This window comes from Pelodiscus sinensis, chromosome 14 (assembly GCF_052426305.1).
Source record: "Pelodiscus sinensis isolate ZL-2025 chromosome 14, ASM5242630v1, whole genome shotgun sequence".
NCBI classification, from domain to species: Eukaryota; Metazoa; Chordata; order Testudines; family Trionychidae; genus Pelodiscus; species Pelodiscus sinensis.
In genome coordinates this window covers 39,156,042-39,171,078 of record NC_143065.1, presented here as the reverse complement: position 1 = coordinate 39,171,078, position 15,037 = coordinate 39,156,042, and the positions used below count along the sequence as shown (strand labels likewise).

Here is a 15,037-nt window from a genome sequence, read left to right as displayed (position 1 = left end):
CAAGGAGTGTTTTACAAACTCATGTCCAGAACAGGGTAAAAATGAGTCGCCTGATTAGAAAGCAAATTTGTGAACAGGGGGAATTTGCTCGTAAAGTTAGAAATAAACTAGCAAAATAGCACCGTTTATTGAGAGACACAATTTGGGCAGCAACTCAATTGCTGATACCATACCACTGAGGCCTGTGATAACAGGACAAAAATAACATTGTACCCATTGTTCAAAGAGAATGTGAAAGCTGATAAAGGCTAAAATAAAGTGAAAGCCTGAACTAACAAACACTTTGGAAATAGGAAAATGTGACCATTTAATGACCATTTTTTCATTGAAAAAATATCATAGGCAACATTTTCCAAAGTACTTAAGTAACTTTGGAGCTTAAGAGCTACTAATTTGTTTGGTTTGTAGGCTGCAAAGTGTCTAAGTAACATCTGAAATAAGATTTAGGTACATTTGACTATTTTACCTCAAGAGCGGTTTCAGACGCTATCTGATATAATGCAGGGGTCAGCAATCTTTCAGAAGTGGTGTGCCAAGATTTAACTTATTCACTTCTATTTACGGATCTGTGTGCCGGGGCGGAGGGGAAAGGGGCAGGCTGGGACAGGCTGAGTACAGTAACCATATTTTCTGAATCAGCTGCAGTCTGGGGAGAACAGTTTAATTTAAATGATTAAACAGACTAACTTTCTCATGTTAGTTTATCAAACTTCATTTTAAATAAAGTGAAATATTAACACAAAAGGTTTCAATGTTTTCTTTATTTAAGGCAGTAGTGCGGAACCTTTTTTGGGTCCCACAAAAAACATCAGTTGGGAACCACACAAGTGAGAAGCAAAAAAAACCCTCCTCCTAAAACTCCCAACCCTCACTGATATAGCCCCCAACTGAGACACCTCACTCCTCTGATGCTCCAGCCTTACCGGGTGAAAGGAAGTGACAGGGAGGACTGAGATTCAGGGTTTCCCAAAGGACAAATTTACTTTTCTGGGGTTCCAGAGTTAGTGGATTTTATGGCCCCCCCTTAGGCTCTGGGGTAGGGACAAAAATGAGGAGTTCAGTGTGCGAGACAGGGCTGCCAGCGAGTGGGATAGGGATGGGGTGCAGGATCTGGGAGGGAGTTGGGGTGCAGAAGGGGGAGACGTTGTGAGGTCTAGGTGAGAGGAAGGGAGCAGAAGCAGGCTGGGAGTAGGGTGTCTGGCCAGGTGCAGGGAGCATGAGCAAGGGAGGGTGCAGTGTGTGGCCAGAAGGGAGGGTGCATGAACTACGGTGGATGCAGGAGCAGGGTGGGGGTAGGTGTCTGGCGAGGCCAGGGGACAGGGTGTCTGGTCAGGAGGGAGGGTGCAGGAACAGGCAGGGTGTCAGAGCAACCTGGGGGGGGGGTGTTTGGCAGGAGTAGAGGAGCGAGTGGAGGATTCAGGGGTGGGGGGTCTGCGCATGAGGAGGGGACGTTTACCTGGCTTCGCGCCCCCTTGCAGCAACTGCCGCGGTCCTGGGCCAGCCTTGGAGGTGCCGCTGCCACGGCCATGTGGTCCCGATCCAGCTCCAGAGAAGATGCTACCATAGCTACACGATCCCAGGCTGGCCCCTGAGGCCGGAGGCGCGGCTCCTGCTGCCACACAATCCCTGGCCAGCTCTGGGGATGGCGCTGAGGAGCCTCAGCCCCAGTGCTGCCTCCTCCCACCACAGCGTAACCTGCTGTCAGGGAAGAGGGAGGACTCCAGTGGCTGCACAGGGGAGATGTGGCAGGGATGAGCTCCTACCGTGCGTGCCACTGAAAATTGGCTCGCGTACCACTTCATAGGTTGCTGACCCCTTATATAATGCTAAAAACTGGGCTGAATGGAACAATTCATGAATGCGCCACCAGGAGGCACTAAGCAACTGATACGCTGCTTTTGTTTACCTTTAAATTCTGAATGCGCGGCCCTGTGATTTATTTTTACATTTTATTTTAAATTAAAAGGAAGTCTGAAGGGGATTTCCAGGTTGATTCAAAATGCTTGCATGGTATACCGATTTCCAGATAAAGAAGAGCAAGTAGTTCTGAAACAAAAGACAGGACTATGTAGCACTTTAAAGACTAACAAGATGGTTTATTAGGTGATGAGCTTTCGTGGGCCAGACCGACTTCATCAGATCAACTAGTGGAAGTAAATTGGCACAACCATATATACCAAAGGATACAATTAAAAAAATGAATACATGTGAAAAGGACAAATCAAATTTCAGAACAGAAGGGGGATGAGAGGGGAAGAGGTAAATGTCTGTGAGCTAATGATATTAGAGGTGATAACTGGGGACGCTATCTTTGTAATGGGTAAGATAATTAATGTCTTTGTTATCCTAACCAATTGAGTTATAAGATCAAGAACACATATTCTTGCTCATCCAGAAATATAATCTATGCTATCGTGTGCCGAAAGTGTCCGTCTGCTATGTACATTGGACAAACGTCTCAGACACTTTGCCAAAGAATCAATGCCCACAAAACAGATATTAGACAGGATCACAAAGAAAAAACAGTTTCTTGCCCTTTCAACCAGAAAGGGCATTGTCTCAACGACTTGATTACCTGCATCCTGCTTCAAAGACCTTTTCACACCAGACTTGAAAGAGAATTCTCTGAACTGTCATTCATGCTTAAATTCGACACTTTATGCCTTGGTCTAAACAAAGACATTGGGCCTGGATTCCCAGCACTGCAAAAATGTCAGAGAACTATATAATGTATGTCCCATGTGTGGCAACAGTTCCTAAGCCTCGCATTTTGGATGGAAAAATAGCTTTACGTGTGATGGGCTGTGATACAGAAGACCCCTTGGGGTTGCCAACTTGGTCATTCAGTTTCCATTCTCGTGGAGGAAGGATGGGTTAGTTAAGGTTGTAAACAGGGATCCCAGAAACCTAGACAACCTGTGTAGCCATGGGCTAGGCTCTACACCTCATTTCCCTATCTGCAAAGTGGGGATAACAGCACTTTGGTACTTCACAGGGGTGTGGGTAGGAGAAATGCATAAAGGCCAGCTCAAGCAGGGGAAGGGGAAGAGTTAAATGGGGCCCAGCTGGAGCCATTCCAGCCCCAGAACTTTACAGGAGAGCCTTCCACCCTTTGAAGGCACTAGAGGCCATGTGGCAACCCCCCCTCTCCGCAGCCAGGTGGGTTTTTTGGAAAGAAAGAGCAGGGAGGAACCAAATGGAGACTGACACGGGCCCAGCAGTGGTAGAAAGCTGTCCAAGCAGGGGGCCAATGGCAATGGATGGGGTGGTCAGGTTGTTTTCTACAGTCCTCACTCTGAACTTTCTCCTCCCGGTGCTGGCAGGCTGTGTGCTCCAAACCCTCCTTTCCTCTCCCTCCCTCCTTCTAACACAACCCTATGGAGAGGTCTCAATAAAAGCAAAAAATCATTGCACTCACATGACATTTGCCACCATCATCTTGTTGCGCTTTCTGTCTCCTTCCACTGCCCTCTGTCTATTTTGTCTCTTTAGAATGTAAAGAACCAGGGGAGGGCTATATCTACATTTTTATAGGGCCTAGCTCCCTGGGGCCCATTCTAAGTCAGACCCTAAGCACAACCATAAGCATAACAAACAATAATAGATAGAATTACCATGCTTCTGTGGATGCAAGTAAAACCACGTGTCTCGACTGCCTCTTATTATTGTCTCACCCTTCTATTCTGGTGTATCATTTACAAAGAAAATGCATGATCCTGAGGTTATTTAATGCTACCGAAAGCGATCACTGTAGCATTCAGGCTGACTTCCAAAGGATAAAGACCCAAGTTCCCATTACAATTTATAGAAATTAGGTATCTAGAAAATCTTAGCATTAAGGCATTCGCACTGATTTGTCCTTCTGATTTTGAATCTCAGATTCACAACATTCTTATATTTGAACAGTGGAAGCCAGAGGCATGAATTCAACCTTGCTGTCTGGCTTAATCATAGTGATTCAAATGTGGCCTTGGCGTAAGCACATTAAAGTCAATGGGGTTACAATAGGGATTTATTTGGCCCTGGATTTTATGGTTATACTATAAGAAGTTGAACAAAACTTGGCTGCAATCAGGGATGTTAATTCTCATTTAAAATGCTAATTAGTTAAATGCTAGGTTTAATTAGTTAACCTTGGAGCAGTTCCCCACCTGTGGCACAGTGGGTCTGGCTGGGCTGAGCCTGCCACACCACATTGCGGGCGAGAGGCTGCTCCATCCAGCCAGGCCTAACACATCGTGGGCGGGGGGAGGGACTGTTCCAGCACAGCTCAGCATAAGTGCCCCCACCTGTGGCGTGGTGGACCCAGCCAGGCCCCTGGCCAACTGGTTACCCATTAGCATCACCGGGAAGGGTGCTAAAAGGAAGGAGCTTTCTATCCTAGCTAGCACTTAATTATCTCCCCTAGCTTTGCAGGAAAGCCTGTCTCAATGAACATCAAACTCAAAGAACCCCCAGGATTAGAATACACAAGTGTCTAGTGACCTTGCATCGGGGTCTAGTGAGCCCTTACTTTCAAGTCCTAATAGACGAACAGTCTGTACACACAACCTGCAGAGGAGCAATTTACTGGTTTCAATACCAGCAAAGCAGGCTTCTACAGACTCCATTTTTCTACCACAGTAAGCATTTTCCAATCATCTGAAAAATAACTGGAACAAGTCAGGAGCAGCCTGCTGCTTCTTAATGGAAGACAGTGTTGACATTATGCATGCACAATGAAAGGGATGTGTTGAATCACTGGCTGGAATTTTTCTGTTTGTCCTATTCTATCATTTCCTTTAAATTTTGGGAAGGAGCTGGCTACTTAGTGCAGAAAAATAAAAATCGTTCTTAGCTAAATTACTTTCTAAATATCTTTCCTAGATAAAATTCTTTTGCTGGGTGCAGTGATGCTGATTTACCAATTACTAACAAGAAAATATTATTTATGGGAAAACAAAGCTGTCTGATAAACCCTTGTACATGAACCGAGATGTTGCATCATCCAACTTCCTTTAAACTGGCTTGACTTGGTCTAATAGACTGTCACTCTTGCCATGGAAAGGACAATGTAAGGATTGCAGGCCCACTTCTACCAATGGCAGTAATACCAGTGTGACCCTGGATTATAGCCAATAAAGATTTCTGCTTCAGAAGTGGAATAAATGACAGAAGAAATCAGCCCTGTGCATGGTGAAGAAGTCAGGGGAGATTCGCTCTCTCACACACTTACACACTGGCAAAAACAGTTCATTAGGAAAGTGGCAAAAGTTTCTTTTTCTCTTTTTCAATTTGTAATGGAAAAAACTATTCTTGACACTATGTGTAGCTGAAAAGGGGTGTGTGTGTGTGTGCATGCGTGCGTACGTGCGCACGCACACACCCACACAGACTACATTCATCTAAATGTCTGAAATCTGTCCCCGGCTAAACCTATACTTTAATGCATGATATTTTGGTGATTGCAACCTGTTCCTATCTAAATGGAGCATTTCCTCTTTTTATTGTCATGGTGGTTGGGTTAATTTTTACATTAGGAAAAAAGAGAAACAGACTTCAGAAAAGTAAGAAATAGCCCCTCGTCTTTCTCCTTCTGTGAGGAGGTGAAAGGAAGTATTGTTCTGTACAGCATTGCGGCTGGCTGAAAAGGACAGTAGGTCTAAACAGTCCTACTAATAAACTTCCTAATAGTAAAATCATTTGTGCATACTTGGTAAGGCTCACTGCTGTGCAAAAGGCCAGCACCCTTTTTGAGCCCTACCTAGGATGCTTTTCAGCTACTCAAAAAAAAGATGGAGCAATCTCTTTCTGTGTGTGTGTGTGTGTGTGTGTGTGCACGCACACACGCATGCATCCTGGGACTAAAATATTGCCACCTAATATGTCTCACCCAAAGGGAAAAAGTTAGTAAACATCTCTAATTTCCAAGGGCTGCCATGGAGTCTGGTGCCAAATTAGCCACTGTCTATCTTACTGGTTGCTATTGTTCAGACCTTGCTTAATTAGGAGAAAGAAGAAAAGATAGTTTACTTTCCTCCTCATTCATCAGAGACATATTCATCCTAGCCCTGATTCAGCAAACCATCCCCACTCAGAAAAGCACATAAACACACAATCAACTTTAAGCATACATGTAAATGCTTTCTTGAACTGCTGTCACTCCAGTAATTCTAAAGCCTGAGATTTGCAAAGACATCAAGCCAATTTCTTACCTAGCCTTTTGAAGTCAGGGGATTTATAGTATGGTGCAATTTGGGCCCAAAGCTCATTCAAATAGAAAACCTACATTTTTCAATATTCAAAAATAAACAGCAACCACAAGAACCAGAGTCAATTTTCTGGCATCGATTCATCTTTCAAAACTCTCTTCTTCACTCTTGGGGCATGTCTACATCAGAAAATTATTTTGAAATAATATTTCAAAATAACTCCTGAAATAACTATTTTGAAATAGCGTGTCTGCACTCTAGGGAAGCCTTGAAAGTAATCCAAGGCAGGCTCCCTTAATGTGGATGCGCTACCTCGACTTAGAGCCCCAGGAAGCACTGAGGAGTAATTATTCTGAATGACTCTAAGGAGTACAGTGATAGAAATGTAGCCGTGTTAGTCTGGTGTAGCTAAAACAAAATACAGGACTATGTAGCACTTTAAAGACTAACAAGATGGTTTATTAGTCTGGCCCACGAAAGCTCATCATCTAATAAACCATCTAAGGAGTACTTATTTCAAAATAGCAACAGAGGAGCGTCCACACTACTGCTATTTTGAAATAAGTGTTATTTCTCATGGAAAGCAGGAGTTATTATTTTGAAATAACCAGCCTGCTATTTTGAAATAACAGGCTTGGTAGTATGGATGCTCCCCTTGTTATTTCGAAATAACTCCCTAATGTAAGACCAGGGCCTGGTGTGATAACAGCAAAGAGTCAGCCATTTATAACACAACCTATATTAAACATTGCCAGGATGTTCACAAGGAAAAAAAATCCCTGTACTGCTCTTCAGACTTGCGTTCTGCAATATATTCAAGTGCAATATCTACTCAGCTGGAGAGCCTTTCTTCTGCACAAGCACGAGTATATGACTTAGTTGTCTCAGCTGCTATTCCGGCGCTCCTGAGCTTAATTAATCTCCTTTTATTCATCTGCCATCAAAAGGAAAGAAAAAACCTTAGATTCATCACCACTTTCTTCCACCTACCCTCTCTTAGGAGTCTCATATAAAACTCCAGAGTGAAATGCCCTTAATGCTACAGAAACTCACTTGCTGTTCCTGTGACATAGTGACATCCAGCCTCTTTCTCACAGGATATAATGCAGCCCTTACATTTACAAGCATCACCCTCCTGTGAAGCCACAGTGACATATAATTACAGAGGTGAAGTGACAGCTTGGTTTAGAGCCTAAACTTGAGTGTTTTATTGCTGCACAGTAAACTACATCCTGGGCAGTTCTGCTGCCTGGGAAACCATCATAGTTTTGGCGACAAGTGGTTTGGTGTAATCTGTTAAAAACAACTTTACTGGAGATTTTATTCACTCCAGTGGATCGTGTCAATCAATCTTTGGCTGCAGGCAATGTAAATTGGGCCCACGTACAGGTTAGTGGTGTTAAACAAAGGCAAAGGATGGATCCTGCCTGACTTTACAAAACTTCCAAGGGATTGTCAATAATGCAGTTATAGGATAATATTTGTATGCATAGAAAAATATGTTTTCAATGTGGTCTGTGTTTGTGAACATTTCATTTTTAAGTATCAGAGGGGTAGCTGTGTTAGTCTGGATCTGCAAAAGCGACAAGGAGTCCTGTGGCTCCTCATAGACTAACAGATGTACACTGGTCTACAATTTTTTAGAAGTCGTCTGCTTCAGAGATAAAATGTGCTATTTATTATGTATTTTGATGTGCTGAATTGAAATATGACAAATTAAAACAACTGATTGGCTACTGTTTCCAAGATATTTAAGTTTTTACATTTTATGTCTATATATATTGTGTAAATAGTAGAGTTTTAATCATAAATTGTTAACCTAGGTCTTTTCATGTGTTTATGGTTGCTTTACATGATAATATTTCACCTGTCCTGTTTATGTAACACTTTAAAAATCAGCAAAAGGGTTATATAAATAAAATGTATTATGAAACAAAAGGCAAAAAACTATTATGTACATAGTTTAGTCCTATTCAGTGTCTACTCGGTGCTTCTTGGCTTGTCTCTTGTATTCATTAAATGGAGCATCTCTTGTCACTTGTCCAGCAATAGTCTGCAAGCATTGATGGGCTCCATTTGCCCTGATAGCGTTTCTCCATTGTTGCAATGTCCTGGTGAAATCGCTCACTGTGCTGGTCGCTCACTGCTCCGCAGTTAGGTGGAAAAAAATCTAGATGAGAGTGCAAAAAATGTATCTTTAGTGACATGTTGCAACCAAGGCTTTTGTATGCCTTGAGGAGGTTTTCCACCAACAACCTGTAGTTGTCTGCTTTGTTGTTTCCAAGAAAATGTATTGCCACTAACTGGAAGGCTTTCCATGCCGTGCATGGTCAAATGCATCATCCCGAAGAAGTTCATGAATCTGAGGACCAACAAAGACACCTTCCTTTATCTTAGCTTCACTTAACCTTGGAAATTTTCAACAGATGTACTTGAAAGCTGCTTGTGTTTTGTCCATGGCCTTGACAAAGTTTTTCATCAGACCCAGCTTGATGTGTAAGGGTGGTAACAAAATCTTCCTTGATTCAACACGTGGTGGATGCTGAACACTTTTCCTCCCAGGCTCCAATGACTGTCGGAGTGGCCAATCTATCTTGATGTAGTGGGAATCTCTTGCCCGACTATCCCGTTCGCAGAGAAAACAGCAGTACTTTGTGTATCCAGTCTGCAGACCAAGCAAGAGAGCAACAACCTTCAAATCGCCACAAAGCTGCCACTGATGTTGATCATAGTTTATGCACCTCAAAAGTCGTTTCATGTTGTCATAGGTTTCCTTCATATGGACTGCATGACCAACTGGAATTGATGGCAAAACATTGCCATTATGCAGCAAAACAGCTTTAAGACTCGTCTTTGATGAATCAATGAACGGTCTCCACTCATCTGGATCGTGAACTATTTTGAGGGCTGCCATCACACCATCGATGTTGTTGCAGGCTACAAGATCACCTTCCATGAAGAAGAATGGGACAAGATGCTTTTGACAGTCACGGAACAGGGAAACCCTAACATCACCTGCCAGGAGATTCCACTGCTGTAGTCTGGAGCCCAACAGCTCTGCCTTACTCTTGGGTAGTTCCAAATCCCTGACAAGCTCATTCAGTTCACCTTGTGTTATGAAGTGTGGATCAGAGGAGGAGGATGGGAGAAAATGTGGGTCCTGTGACATTGATGGTTCAGGACCAGAAGTTTCATCCTCTTCCTCGTCTGACTCAAGTGAGAATGATTCTGGTGCATCAGGAACCGCCAGTCCTCCTCCATGGGGTACTGGGCGTATAGCTGATGGAATGTTTGGATAATGCACAGTCCACTTTTTCTTCTTTGATACACCTTTCCCAACTGGAGGCACCATGCGGAAATAACAATTGCTGGTATGATTTGTTGGCTCTCTCCAAATCATTGGCACTGCAAAAGGCATAGATTTCCTTTTCCTGTTCAACCACTGGCGAAGATTTGTTGCACAAGTGTTGCAGCATATGTGTGGGGCCCACCTCTTGTCCTGATCTCCAATTTTGCAGCCAAAATAAAGGTGATAGGCTTTCTTAACCATAGTGGTTATACTGAGCTTTTGTGATGCAAAAATCACTTCACCACAAACATAGCAGAAGTTATCTGCACTGTTCACACAAGTATGAGGCATCTCTGCTCACTTTGGCTAAACAGAAATGTGTCCCTTTGCAAAATCAAACACTGACAAATAAGAGAGCACAACATGGTATGATTTCTAGAGCTGATATAGGGCAATTTGTTCAGCAGAGTGATGTAAGCTTCGTTATGATTGCATCATCCATGACTTCTAGGAATAACATGATGCAATTCATATAATGTATGACGCAATACCAGCTTCAGATTGCATCATTCATTGTTTTGCCTAAAAAGCAAGTACTGTCCAAACCCAGTCATAGATTTATTCATAGATCCAGTCAAAGATGTATTTTAGTCATTTCTGGTTTAAATTGAGATCCCTTCCCTTTATAACTCACTTATCCTCCGCCATTTGCAAGTCAAGAGTCGTATATACTGACCCAATAGCATATCTTGAAAACTAGAGCCAATCAACAATTTTAAGCTCTCAGTGACCCAGAATTATTAAAGTTTGACTACATTTATTTCAGAAGCATTTTGGCTGTAGAACAGTGTGTATTGGAGCATAAGCTTTCGTGGGCAAAGACCCACTTCGTCAGATGCATGCATCTGACGAAGTGGGTCTTTGCCCACGAAAGCTTATGCTCCAATACATCTATTAGTCTATAAGGTGCCACAGGACTCCTCGTTGCTTTTGTCATTTTTAAGTGCATTCACTTCCAGAAAGTGTTACTGGGACTTGGAGGTATTTTTTGCACATTATCACACATGCATGCAACTCACAGAATCTGCAAAATACATTATATTTGTGTGCACAAAGGGGGATCCTATTACCTGCCTGTGCAAGGGTATATGCACACAAAAGGAGTCCTCACCAATACTCCACTGATAATTTGGTCCATAGAGGTTTTCCAGAGTTCATTGCGCTTGGGTATTTTAATGAGGGCTACACAGCCATATAATGAATAGAAATAAAAACATAGCTGGGAGTTGCCAAGGAACTTAAGGGAGTCAGCATCAGCAATTTGTGTCTCTAACTTCCTTTGAATATCCAATCCCCGGTGCTTTATACCTAATATTAGGTTCTAATAGGTAGATTTGAAAATATGAAGAACGTACAGTGCAGTCCCTTTCACTGGGCTTAATAAAAACAAGCCCTGAGGTTGCAAGAATCGGTCACTTCACCAGGCTATATAAAACTGAGGCAATGTCTACATGGTAGAACCTGTGAATGGCATAGTTATATCAGCATAGCTCTGTAGTCAGGGCCGGCCTTAGGCTGATTCAACCGATTCCCCCGAATTGGGCCCCGCACCTAAGGGGGCCCCACGCCCCTGAACCCAGAAGTGCCGGGCGCCATGGGCGCGAGTTACTATTCAGAGCTGAGGGCCCTGCTCCAGCAATATATGGAGCTGGGTCTCTCCCCCGGCTCTGCCTGGAGTAGGCCCTGAACCCCCGCGCGTCCTCCCACCCCGCCCCCAGAGCGTACCCCTCGGCCCTGGACCGTCCCTGCCGTGCGCAGCTCTGTGTGGCTCCCCCTCGCTGGCTGCTGCTGATGCCATGCGTGGCTTTCCCATGAGCAGGGATACCCCCGGGCGTGATGTGACATCACGGCCTGGGAATTTAAAAGTGCTCAGCGCGGCGTGGCCTAGCTTTGGGTTCGGAGTCCGGGGCTCGAGCGCAGACTCCAGTCCCGTAAAGTGGAAGGCAAAAGGCAGGGGTAGGGGAAAACAGGAGCGCGAACAGGAACAGCAAACAGGAGAGTTTGGAGAGGGATTTCTCCAGGTAAAAGAGGAGTAAAAACGGGACCCTTATGGCAAGTGGCTGTCTGGAGTGTGTGTTTGTGTGTGGGGGAGTTATTTGCAGTGTGCTGAGCTTGTTTGTCTGTCTGTTTGTTTGTTTGTTTGTTTGTTTGAAGGAGCTTCTAAAAGGTTTGAAATCTAGAAGGCTCTGTTAATTGGCTGAGCCTCAGTTGGGGGGAGGGGCTACCAGAGCTATATAAGCCTGTGACTCAGCGACCAGGGGGAGCACAACCAAGAACAGCTAACAGGAGAGTTTGGAGACGGGGTTTAGAGGGGGAGGTTAGAGGGCACCAGTGACTTCTGACCTTCTTTAAAACATAACTCTTAGAATAATCTATATTCCAGAGGTTTAAAAAGAATCCCAGTTTATACTTAAACTTATTCAGTAGAAAAATGGAGGCAGAAGCTCAGCAGCAGAGTGGGGGCTATCCTGTTTATTGCGTCGAGTGTCACATGTATGATTACCTGCCCTGTGGGCGGGTGGCGTATGTGTGCACCCATTGCATAGAGCTCCTGACCCTCAGAGACCGAGTTCGGGCTTTGGAGGCCAGGGTGGCTGAACTGGAAGAGCTAAGGGAGGTAGAGAGCTATGTTGATGAGACTTTCCGGGACACTGTAGTACTGTTCCACCTCCAGTCTGAGAGCCCCAGTGCTCTTAAGGAGGATGAAAGTCTCAAGGCAACAGAGCATTCAATGGGAGCAGAGGGAAACCATCCCGTAGTTGGGACCCTCCTCCCAGAGGATGTTGCGGTATCCTCTTGCACTGAGGATACCTCTGAGGGGGAGGGAATGCCAGTTAGGAAGAGGCAGGTGTTAGTAGTGGGTGATTCGATCATTAGAAACATAGATAGTTGGGTTTGTGATGACCGGGAGAACCGTATGGTCACTTGCCTGCCTGTTGCGAAGGTTGCGGATCTCTCGAGGCATCTAGATAGACTTATGTGCAGTGCTGGGGAGGAGCCGGTTGTCGTGGTACATGTAGGTACCAATGACATAGGGAAGGGTAGGAGAGATGTCCTGGAGGCCAAATTTAGGCTGCTAGGAAAGAGACTGAAATCCAGGACCTCTATGTTGGCGTTCTCGGAAATGCTTCCAGTTCCACGCACAGGGCCAGGTAGGTAGGCGGAGCTTCAGAGTCTCAATGCGTGGATGAGACGATGGTGTAGGGAAGAGGGGTTTAGATTTATTAGGAACTGGGGACACTTTTGGGAGAGGGGGAGCCTATACAGGAAGGATGGGCTCCACCTAAACCAGGGTGGAACCAGACTGCTGGCACTAAACATTAAAAAGGCCGTAGAGCAGTTTTTAAACTAAGAGATGGGGGAAAGCCGATTGGTGCGGAGATGCACGTAAATCGGAGGGAGACTTCTCTTAGAGGAGAATCTATTAATAAAGATTCTCTAGGCTGTAGTCAGAAAGAGAGGAGGGGAGAGGGAAAACCATGAGCCAGAGCAGACAAACAACAGCATATAAATGAAACCAATACATCAAGGAAGGGCACTCAAATAAGCAGTGGCAAATTTTTAAAGTGCTTGTACACAAATGCTAGGAGTCTGACTAATAAGATGGGTGAACTAGAGTACCTCGTATTAAATGAGGACATTAACATAATAGGCATCACCGAAACCTGGTGGAATGAGGAAAATCTGTGGGACACAATCATACCGGGATATAAAATATATAGAAAGGATAGAGCAGGCCGGATGGGTGGCGGAGTGGCACTGTATGTGAAAGATAGTGTAGAATCAAATGAAATAAAAATATTAAGTGAATCAACATGTTCCATAGAATTGCTATTGATAGTAATTCCATGCTCCAATAATAAGAAATTAGCCGTAGGGATATATTATCGACCACCTGACCAGGACAGCGATACTGACATTGAAATGCTGAGGGAGATTAGAGAGGCTACCAAAATAGAGAATTCTATAATAATGGGGGATTTTAATTACCCCCATATTGACTGGATACATGTCACCTGAGGAAGAGAACCGGAGATAAAATTTCTCAATGGCTTAAATGACTGCTTCTTGGAGCAGCTGGTGCAGGAACCCACAAGGGGACAGGCAATTCTCGATTTAGTCCTGAGTGGAGTGCAGGATCAGGTCCAGGAAATAACTGTTACAGGACCGCTTGCGAATAGTGACCATAATATAATAACATTCAACATTCCTGTGGTGGGAAGAACACCTCAGCAGTCCAGCACCCTGGCATTTAATTTCAAAAAGGGGAATTACACAAAAATGAGGAGGTTAGTTAAACAGAAATTAAAAGGCAAAGTGACTAGAGCCAAATCCCTGAAAGCTGCATGGAAACTTTTCAAAGACACCATAATAGAGGCTCAACTTAAATGTATACCCCAAATTAAAAAACATAGCAAGAGACCTAAAAAAGTGTCACCGTGGCTTAACCACCATGTAAAAGAAGCAGTGAGGGACAAAAAGGTATCTTTTAAGAAGTGGAAGTCCAATCCTAGTGAGATAAATAGAAAGGAACATAAACACTGTCAAATCAAGTGTAAAAATGCAATAAGAAAAGCAAAAAAAGATTTTGAGAAACAGCTAGCCAAAAACTCAAAAAGAAATAACAAAATGTTTTTTAAGTACATTGGAAGCAGGAAGCCTGCTAAAAACCTGTGGGTCCCCTAGATGATCGAGCTATAAAAGGAGAAATCAAGGACAATAAAGCCATTGCAGAGAAACTAAATGATTTCTTTGCTTCAGTCTTCACGGCTGAGGATGTTGGGGAGATTCCCGAATCTGCACCGACCTTTGTGGGTGATGAATCTGAGGAACTGTCCCGGATTGAAGTGTCATTAGAGGAGGTTTTGGAACAAATAGAAAAACTTAATGTTAACAAATCTCCGGGACCGGATGGCATTCATCCAAGGGTTCTAAAAGAACTCAAATGGGAAATTGCTGAGCTATTATCTGTGGTTTGTAACTTATCCTTTAAATCGGCTTCCGTACCTAATGACTGGAAGGTAACCAATGTAACACCAATATTTAAAAACGGCTCTAGAGGCGATCCTGGCAATTACAGACCGGTAAGCCTAACTTCAGTACCGGGCAAATTAGAAACAATAGTGAAGAATAAAATTGTGAAGCAAGTAGAAGAACATAATTTGTTGGACAAAAGTCAACATGGTTTCTGTAAAGGGAAATCCTGTCTTACTAATCTATTAGAGTTCTTTGAAGGGGTTAACAAACATGCAGATAAGGGGGATCCAGTAGATATAGTATACTTAGATCTTCAGAAAGCCTTTGACAAGGTCCCTCACCAAAGGCTCTTGTGTAAATTACATGGCCATGGGATAAGAGGGAAGGTCCTTTCTTGGATTGAGAACTGGTTAAAAGACAGGAAACAAAGGGTAGGAATAAATGGTAAATTTTCAGATTGGAGAGGGGTAACTAGTTGTGTCCCTCAAGGGTCAGTCCTGGGACCAATCCTTTTCAATTT

General features: G+C 43.8%; 1 protein-coding gene across 4 annotated transcripts in view; it reads right to left on the bottom strand.

Moving 5' to 3' along the window:
* Positions 1-15,037, bottom strand: part of LRRK1 (leucine rich repeat kinase 1) — a 140,204-nt gene that overhangs the window by 79,746 nt on the left and 45,421 nt on the right. The gene's annotated exons all lie outside the window — the stretch shown is intronic.